Here is an 8,783-nt window from a genome sequence, read left to right as displayed (position 1 = left end):
AAATTTTTTTTAAAATTTTTTAATAGTTTATTTTCTTTTTTTATGCATCTCAGCGCTAGGCAGTCGGCGGCAAGGCGGGCAGGCGTCGCATCCTTAGGCCTGGCCACGATGTCACCGCCATACCCCGCACTCATTCGCATGGTTTTGTGATTTTATGTTATGGCTATTTGTGTATTATTCATTTTTGTATTAATTTTCAAAGTGGCATCATGTGCGCCAGTGTTTTTATACATATAAACAGAATGTTAAAATAAATCCATGTCTGGTCTTAGGATCACGCAGCACACTATGAAATCCAGCACAGCAGATACTCTAAGTTGGTCTTCGCGTACAAATAATTTTCCCAGTTTCCATGTCGTTTATTAGTATGGTGAATTCTGTTGCCAGATGGTTGATTGTGGATTCCTGCTTCTCAAAACCTTGAGCATGCTATGCGTTTGAAGATGCGCGCTGGTAACGTGGGGGCACCATAGAGCAGGGACATGCCAAACAACCATTTCCCGTATTATAAGTCCTCTTGATAGGAATAATAGAAGCTGCAGAAAACTTCTGGTTCTTACTAAATCTTTGTGCAGCTTTGATGAAAGATAATGCGAAATGAAAGTAAACAAATGAGTATCCTCTTCTGGGTGTCGCACTGCGGAACCAAAAGTAAAGTGCTTTCATTGCAAAACGAAAAGGAACACCAAAATACAATTAAATGTTCGAGGCCGAGTGCACGATGTACTCTGTACCGTCTATTGATCCATGATGCAAATCACCCACATCTGACGGTGCGGAGCAGACCAATCCATGGAAACAATAACAATAATAACAAAGTAGTGAAAAAAAAGAAAAACTCCGCCCAATGGATTTAGAAACTTAAATTCTTCCATCACTTAAAGCAATAGTGAGAAAATATTGGAACTGGTCTTTATACTGTCGCAATTTCCTAATCGCATAGTACTCTTCGATGAGGTACATCTGATAATCGTGTAGCGTTGCCGTTGTATGGACGAGCATGTAATAGACGAACTGGCCCATGAGCCAGACATAACTATTATTCTTAGATTGAGGATAAAGCTGCCAGTCCGGTCGGAGCGCGTCTTGAAGTTGAATGGAAGTATCCGACGTCCTATTAATGGCAGCGAGTTTCTTTCGTGTCCACTGCCATATCTGTGTTTGATCCCTGCAGTGGAAGAGATGCGGCAGGGTTTCCACTAGGTTACACTTGGCACAAAACGGGGTGGGCCGCAGCTTGATTTTGTGCAATTTCTCTCCAGTGGGAATCACCTTATTGACAGCGTCATGCCAAACAGATCGAACTCTGGAACGAAGGAACGGATAACTAATGTTCTTCCATATATTTCTATAGTTTATGCCTAAATGTTTCTTCTCAATTGGGTTATTCAGCTGCCGTTTAGTAAGAGCACGATAGATCTCCGCCGTGTGGAACGGATGCGGGTTATCCTGAACATAGCTGAGCTCCACGTAATATCGCCAGACATAGCTGAGCTCAGGATGAATGTGTCCCACATACGTTGGCGCAGACAACTCCTTTGGACGTAAGGTCTTGAAAAGCTGTTCCGTAAGGCTATTTTGGTTACTGTGTAGTATGCGGGAAGTACGAGTTAAAAAAGTAGCAACACATTGGGATTCAACGTCTTTGACGCCTAAGCCACCTCGGGAACGAAGTAACGAGGTAGCTTTAAAGGAAACTTTAAAGATGTTCCCTCCCCAGACATACCAGCAAGCAAGTGCTAAAAATTTTTTCGCAATGGCTGTTGGGATTGGTAAAACAGCGGCAGTATGATAGAGCTTACTGAAAACGTAACTATTAATAAACTGTGCCCTCTGCATCCGGTCTAAAGACCGCATGTTATGTTCTTTGATCACCGCACGTAAGATGGTAAGCTTGCGTTCCCAATTCGCGTTGAGCATTGCCTGGGGATGTGGTGATATAACCAGTCCTAAATGCCACAGATGTTCGGTCTTCTCCAACCAAGAAATATCGATGGAGTTTGGATTACGACCCAACGGCATGATTTTGGACTTTCGCTCATTAAGTCTGGCGCCACAAGCGACAGAGTACTGATGGACAATCCGACGAACTGACCCCAGCTCTTCGGTGGTGGTAATAATCACACTGATATCGGCGGCATAGGCGTGGTAGACCGTTTTGTTGTTTAACGTTTGCAACCCATGTAAAGTTATGTAAAACTTTTTAAGAAGTGGCTCTATAGCAATCGAGAATAAAGTCATGGAAAGGGGGCACCCTTGTCGTACTGATTGTCGTATAGGCACAGGGGCGGTTAACTGGCCGTTAACCTTCACGCGTGAAGACGTTCCGCAGATACATTTCTTAATAAGCTGTCGAAAACGCTGACTGAATCCCATTTTACTCATTGTGCGCAATAAAAATCAGTGATTAATTCTGTCAAACGCCTTATCGAAGTCGAGAAACAGTAACGCCAAATCAGTGTTGGTAATCCAAGTTAAATAAGCCAGGTCACGATATTCACACAGGGCATTTAACATAGATCGACCACTGACTGCACTCGTCTGATAAGGGCCAAGTACTTTGCCAAGAAGCACTTTAAGCCTGTTGCTTATAATCCTAGTCAAGATCTTGAAATCGGAGTTAAACAACGTAATGGGCCGAAAATCATTTAACATAGTCGGATTTGATGTTTTAGGAACCAGGACAACCATTCCTTGCGTGAACTGCGGGGGGAAGGCAGCATGCGAGAACAATTCATTGTACATTCGGGTCAATTCGTCACCGATCACATCCCAATACTGTGAATAAAATTCGACCGGTAAGCCGTCTAAGCCGGCAGCTTTGTTCTTGGCAGCGCACGCAATAATGGACTTAACTTCAGAGTTGGTGACATTGGCCAAGAGATCAGCGTTATCATCCTGATCCACTGTGGAGGCGATGTCGGTTAAAAATCATCCCCCGCCGATAGATCGGTATCTGACTCGGAATAATGTTCTCGAAAATAATTGAAGACATACGCCTTGATAGCACCCTGCTCATTGTACAGATGCCCCCCAGCATCCGTAAGATGAGCAATAAGTTTTTGTTTACCACGTTTCTTTTCCCGTATGATATGGAATAACGATGTGGACTCGTGGGAAACGTCATCAGAAGAGCGCGATCGTACCCGATTACCAACAAGTGCTTCACGAACTAAAGTTGTAAGTTTTGCTTTGATACGCTTGATGCGGATCAGGTTGTCGGACAATGCGGAGGGATCGCTGTACAGCTGGCGTAAACCGAGGAAATAAAATTCTAGAGACTGTTTCCTCCAATAAGCCCTGGTCCTGGCAAACTTGCAGAGACATTTCTGAATCCGCGGCTTAACAAAATCCGTCCACCAAAGAATGCGCTCCCTATACCGAGCTTGCCTCTGGAGGCACTGCTGCCACGTGGCAACGAGGCAACGCCTTCTTCTAGCAGAGAGACATTCAGCTGCCACGTGCCGCGTCCCAAAAATGTCTTCTGTCGCAAATGCCGTAACGTTACGTGGTATGCGGAGTGGTCACTAAAACTGAGCGGCCATAGTTCACAATCACGAATGGTATTTAAAAGGTCTTGAGAAACATAAAACCTATCCAGACGGCTGGAAGAAGCAGCGCTCACATAGGTATATCCCATCGTGTGTGGTCGAAGGTGACACCAACTATCTTTTAAATGCAGTCCATCTGTTAACATTAGTAGGTCGGGACAAAAATTAAAATTCGGACGTTGATCTGCTTTGCGCAAAACGCAGTTAAAATCCCCACCCAGGATGATCTTCAGACGAACGTTTGTCAATAATGGCACAACTTCAGCCCTAAAAAAATCACTTCTGTCCCGTCCGCCAGCGGACCCTGTCGGGGAGTACACGTTCAGGAGAAGCAAATCCTGTAATTGGGCGGCAATGCCGCGTCCCGTTTCTAAGATCGCAGTAGGTTGGTAAGCCATGCCAGCTTTGAATAAAATCGCAGTTCCCGTCTCAGTGCCTAGATTTAATATGGCATCATACCCAGGTATTTCTCTAACCTTGGGTGACACAACTTCTTGGAAGAAAACTATATCGATATCTGCTGCATGTAGAGAGTCGGTCAAACATTTAAGTTTGACATCGGATGCGATCCGATTTAAATTAACTGTGACAAGTGTGTAATCTTGCATGGTGGGGATAGGAAGGGTCCGTTTTATTCACTGTCGTCGGCCCAAGACTTTTCGGATGGCGTATGCTGATGGCCAGTATCCATCAGCTCAGGACTCGGACGGTCGACATGCATGTCCATATCGGCCTCCCCCACGTGGCGGGCGACGGAACCCATTTCATCTGTGCTGCCGCGGTCACTGCCGTCTTTTCGGATCTGCTTTATGGTGCGCTGCAGTTTCTTTTCCAGAGTGCGTATCTCCTCCTCACTCTGCTTCCGTGCCGCCCGCTTAGATTTCCCCGTTCTTTGGGGAGGTGCGTCGGCGTCAGAAACGGTTTTGGTATCCGTCAAGAGGCTGTGCGTAGAGCCTTCCTCAGATTGGTCACTGCCGGGAGGGAGGGGTGTGGGGGGCGCAACGTCAGGGGTGCAAGAAACGCGCGACCTGTCGCCACCATCCGACAACTGTTTCAGCTCAGCGAACATGGTTGGAGTAATGACGGGAGTCGGTCCTGCATGGTCGGCACGACGGCCGACAGTCGCGCTATTCGTTCACGAGACTCAAAGGGCCTTAGACACGGGTTCACAGGTAGATGCCGTGTTTCTTGACTTCCGCAAGGCGTTTGACACAGTTCCCCATAGTCGTTTAATGAACAAAGTAAGAGCATACGGACTATCAGATCAATTGTGTGATTGGATTGAGGAGTTCCTAGATAACAGAACGCAGCACGTCATTCTCAATGGAGAGAAGTCTTCCGAAGTAAGAGTGATTTCAGGTGTGCCGCAGGGGAGTGTCATAGGACCGTTGCTATTCACAATATACATAAATGACCTGGTGGATGACATCGGAAGTTCACTGAGGCTTTTTGCAGATGATGCTGTGGTGTATCGAGAGGTTGCAACAATGGAAAATTGTACTGAAATGCAGGAGGATCTGCAGCGAATTGACGCATGGTGCACGGAATGGCAATTGAATCTCAATGTAGCGAAGTGTAATGTGATGCGAATACATAGAAAGATAGGTCCCTTATCATTTAGCTACAAAATAGCAGGTCAGCAACTGGAAGCAGTTAATTGCATAAATTATCTGGGAGTACGCATTAGGAGTGATTTAAAATGGAATGATCATATAAAGTTGATCGTCGGTAAAGCAGATGCCAGACTGAGATTCATTGGAAGAATCCTAAGGAAATGCAATCCGACAACAAAGGAAGTAGGTTACAGTACGCTTGTTCGCCCAATGCTTGAATACTGCTCAGCAGTGTGGGATCCGCACCAGGTAGGGTTGATAGAAGAGATAGAGAAGATCCAACGGAGAGCAGCGCGCTTCGTTACAGGATCATTTAGTAATTGCGAAAGCGTTACGGAGATGATAGATAAACTCCAGTGGAAGACTCTGCAGGAGAGACGCTCAGTAGCTCGGTACGGGCTTTTGTTGAAGTTTCGAGAACATACCTTCACCGAAGAGTCAAGCAGTATATTGCTCCCTCCTACGTATATCTCGCGAAGAGACCATGAGGGTAAAATCAGAGAGATTAGAGCCCACACAGAAGCATACCGACAATCCTTCTTTCCACGTACAATACGAGACTGGAATAGAAGGGAGAACCGATAGAGGTACTCAGGGTACCCTCCGCCACACACCGTCAGGTGGCTTGCGGAGTACGGATGTAGATGTAGATGTAGAACCTGCAGGTGTGCAGCGTGGCTGTCGGCATCGGTGACATCACTACGAACGGGACATTGGGGGGTTGTCGCAGAGTTGTTGACAATAACTGCGCCGGCGTCTGGGGTCACCGCAGCCGGTTGGTGGAGCGTCGGGTGTGTCACAGGCGACTCCATCAGAGTCTGGGCGTAAGACAACCGATTGTCATCTTGCCCATCGAGAGGCGTAAGACAATGTTGCATTCTTCGTCGACCCGCCCGGACACGGGGACAAGCAGATTTTAAATGGTCGGTAGAACCACAAATTACACAAGTTCTCGGTTGTCCTTCGTACATCACCACCGCTCGAAAACCCTGCACCAAAATGTTGGACGGGATGTGCTTCGTCAAATCAATTTTCGCATTCCTAAAGCCATTATCTAAATTGAAATGTCTGTAACCCCTCCACTGCCCGGCATGAATTTGCAGGACATTACTGTAGCGAGACAAAGCTTGCCGAATTCTATCGAAGCTAACTTCGAAAGGCAAATTAAATATCCGGACGGTTCGTAGCCCTAGGCCAGCATGACTAACAGACACTTTGCATATTTCGCCTTTAGAATTTACAAAATCCGCTGTGCCCTCAATGAGGGTCATAATACGAACGCAAGGATCGTCACTAACAAATTTTACATACACAGCGTTCGCAAGAAAATCATATGAAAAGCCAAGAACTTCTTCATCTCGCAGTCCTAAACGATCGTAAAACCAGTCAACGAGTTCGTGAACCTGAGGTCAAGCATATCCATACGGAAATCCAAATCGTAGCGTGTAACGTCTCAACTCATCTTCCATCACTTTCTTGAAGTACTACTTACAGTACCAACAGCTGCGGGCGACGCCAAGCTCAGGCGAAGCGACCACTACCGCACGTCTGCTCATGGCCGCGGCCGCGGTGGAACTATCTGCCTAGGTGAATATGTGCCGGGTAGCACGTCACACAGTACTCGTTTGGGTAGGGTGGTCCCATACAGAATCTCTCCATGCTGCCTAATGTTTTCCTAACGTCACACTCGTCACGTACTTCACTTTTATTTCATAATCATTTCTGAGAGGTAAACGAATAGCATGAAAACCTGCAGAGCTGGTGGCGTCAATATTAACACACATACTTGATGTGACTCATAAGCCGAACGAGTTACTTTCCGACGTTGTCTTAGATGTGCAAGTGCCAGTCAAAACTCGCGGCGACGGCACTCTGCCGACCATTTTGCTAGTTAACACCGGTATTGTTGTGTGTGTTTCAAGCTGAAGAACATATCCAAGCAGGAAATGGACAACAGCAACATTCAGACGTTTTCGTACTGCACAATTGCTACACTAAAACAGTATATTTCTTTTTCAGAACTGGAAAAAACGACCGTGGCAGGATTCGAACCTCCAATCTTCGGATCCGAAGTCCGACGCCTTATCCATTAGGCCACACGGTCACTGACGACCAAGTATAACTTACATACGACTCATCTCGAAACGCTCACACCCCTGAGGAATTGTGTTTTCGTTCTACACAGCCGCTGCCCCTTGCTGTTTCCCACCCATTCGTTACATTCAACCTCTTACGAGACTGACCAAATATAGACTGGGAAACAAGACCACACATTTTGTGCATTCGGAATCGAAGGCGGGGCGTCCCTCGCCGCATTTGCTACGATGGTCATTTGATACTTCTGTAGAAGCGGCGGCGCCGCCGCCGCCGACGACGACGACCGCCAGTGGCTCTGAGATATGTGAAAAATACATCTATAAAATATAATTCAGACTGCCTCGTCCCACATTATGCTGTACCGCTTTGGCAAATTCTTTATCTGCGCTATTCGCCTTAATCACATCTGAGAGTAATTCTTAATAAAACGCCTGTCGCTAATTGTTCGTCGTCCCAGATACTGTTTGCTATACGGCCACGACGCACAACTGATTTCCAAAATTCGTCTGCCTCCTGTGAGGATCGAACTCACGACCCCTGGTTTACTAGACCAGCGCTCCGCCACTTTTATTTTTTTTATTTTTATTTTTTTGCAGGCTGTGTGTACTATGTCCCTCTTGTTGTAAGCACTAGACAATCAGAACAGCTACAGGGCGGAGTAATTCACATCCTCAGCGGTAATTGCACTGTCACAAAGGCAGAGCAATTCCATAGGCGTCAGCTTCAAAAAGATCGCATGCCGATACCCGGGTTCGAACTAGGGACCTTTAGATCTTCAGCCTAACGCTCTCCCAACTGAGCTTTTTTTTTTATCAACAACTAAAACACTCTTCTTTGCTTGTCTCTGATTGCTTCTGGAGAAGTATAGAAAAAAAATAGCTCCGTTGCTAACAGGAGAATTGTCCTCATTTCCGGAGTACTGGAGTATGCGAGTGGCGGGGGTGGGAACCAGGACGCGTGACAGAAGCAGTGGGGCCTCTTCGCGGCACCACTGGTGTCCTGCGGCCCGGGCTCACCCACTTACACTCACATGTCTCACCCTATACCCATTCTATTAAATGTTAATTTAAGCATATTGCCGAATATGTTGCCATGATTAGGATATCCGCAGGTTTTTGCGAATTCGATGTCCATAAACAGCTTGAATTCTAAGTGATCGTCACCACCAAGTTTATTAAAAACATAGCTGGAATAAGTGCCCAGCAACCATATAACTACATTATTTTTCGACGGCGGATAAAATCGCACGTCGGGTCGAGACAACATAGTTGAAGGTATGTTGGTGGTTGTGGTCCTCGTAATAATGGCTAGTTTTTCTCTCAGCCAACCCCAATTTCGTGCACGTTCTCCGCAGGTATAACGGTGCATAACGGTATCCACCAGTTGACGGCTATGGCACAGAGTTGTATCACTGAGTCCGATTTTATGTAGCCTCTCACTTGTACTAATCACTTCATTGATTGCTTTGTACCATGCAGTTCGAGCGGCTGAAGTAAGGATCCTGGAACTGACATTACGCCAC

General features: G+C 46.3%; 1 non-coding gene across 1 annotated transcript; it reads right to left on the bottom strand.

Annotated features, from left to right (window-relative positions):
- Window positions 1–7,195: 7,195 nt before the first annotated feature.
- On the bottom strand, window positions 7,196–7,268 carry Trnar-ucg (transfer RNA arginine (anticodon UCG)). The gene has a single exon. It is a non-coding gene; the product is annotated as a tRNA-Arg (tRNA).
- Between the last annotated feature and the right edge of the window lie 1,515 nt (window positions 7,269–8,783).

Source organism: Schistocerca gregaria, unplaced genomic scaffold (assembly GCF_023897955.1).
Source record: "Schistocerca gregaria isolate iqSchGreg1 unplaced genomic scaffold, iqSchGreg1.2 ptg001789l, whole genome shotgun sequence".
Taxonomy (NCBI): Eukaryota; Metazoa; Arthropoda; class Insecta; order Orthoptera; family Acrididae; genus Schistocerca; species Schistocerca gregaria.
The sequence above is the reverse complement of the archived record's forward strand: the minus strand, read 5'-3'. Positions and strand labels throughout refer to the sequence as shown.